This window comes from Triticum dicoccoides, chromosome 4A, assembly GCF_002162155.2.
Source record: "Triticum dicoccoides isolate Atlit2015 ecotype Zavitan chromosome 4A, WEW_v2.0, whole genome shotgun sequence".
In the NCBI taxonomy this organism is placed as follows: domain Eukaryota; kingdom Viridiplantae; phylum Streptophyta; class Magnoliopsida; order Poales; family Poaceae; genus Triticum; species Triticum dicoccoides.
Window position 1 is genome coordinate 666,355,419 of NC_041386.1, and position 1,032 is coordinate 666,356,450.

The 1,032-nt window shown below is 49.0% G+C and overlaps 1 pseudogene; it reads left to right on the forward strand.

The window, feature by feature from the left end:
* LOC119284013 overlaps positions 1-1,032 on the forward strand; it is a 10,928-nt pseudogene that overhangs the window by 3,921 nt on the left and 5,975 nt on the right.

A 1,032-nucleotide genomic window follows, 5' to 3' on the forward strand; every position in this document is an offset into this window, starting at 1 on the left:
ATAAATAAATAATGCAGGAAAGAAAAAAATTTATATAAAGCAAAAATATTCACAAAGAAACTAAATACAACAAAAAACTACTCAGAAATAAATAGCAGAAAAAAATAAAGCAGAAAAGAAAAAACTATATAAAAAATTCACTCAAAAATAAATAGAAGAAAAAAATAATGCAGAAAAGAAAAAAAAATATAAAGCAAAAATATTCACAAAGAAACTAAATACAGCAAAAAAACTACTCATAAATAAATAGAAGGAAAAAAAGCAGAAAAGAAAAAACTATATAAAAAAATTACTCAAAAATAAATAGAAAAAAATAAATAATGCAGGAACAAAAATTATATAAAAAATGTTGGGGCGCTGCCCGGTGAGCCTGCCAAACCTAGGGTGTGCAAATACAGGCCCAGAAGGGCCAGCAGGCTTACAGGGCAGCGCGCCCTAGCTAGTTAGGCCCAGAAGCCTGCTATATAGAGGGGTTCAAAAGGGCAGCCGCGACTGGGTTTATAAACCAGTGCGGCTGCCCTTCGCTAGGCGAGGCGGGACTAAAAGTAGCGCACTACGGGTGGCAGCACACGACCAGTTGGACCGGTTGGTGGCTCCAACCGGTACTAATGTGTTACCCTTTAGTACCGGTTGGGGCCACCAACCGGTACTAAAGGCCCTAGTTTCCCGCTGCTTCGCCTGGCCAAAAGCGACCTTTAGTACCGGTTGGTGGCTCCAATCGGTACTAGAGGTCCCTCCTATAAATACTGTACTTATGAAAATTCAGTTATCGTCGACTTCGTTCCACTTTTCTCTCGCGCGACATCTCGATCTCCGACGCCGCCGTGCCATCGCCCCCGACGCACGTCGTCGCCGTCCCGGCCGCCCTCGCCGCCCCCGCCGCTCGTCCTCGTCATCCCCGTCGTCGCCGCGCGCCCCCGCCGCCCGTCGTCGTCGCCGCCCCCGCAGCCCGGCCGTCTCGTCGCCGTCCCAGCCGCCCGTCTCGTCGCCGTCCCCGGCCGCCGCCCTCGCCGCCCGTCGTCACCGCCCCCC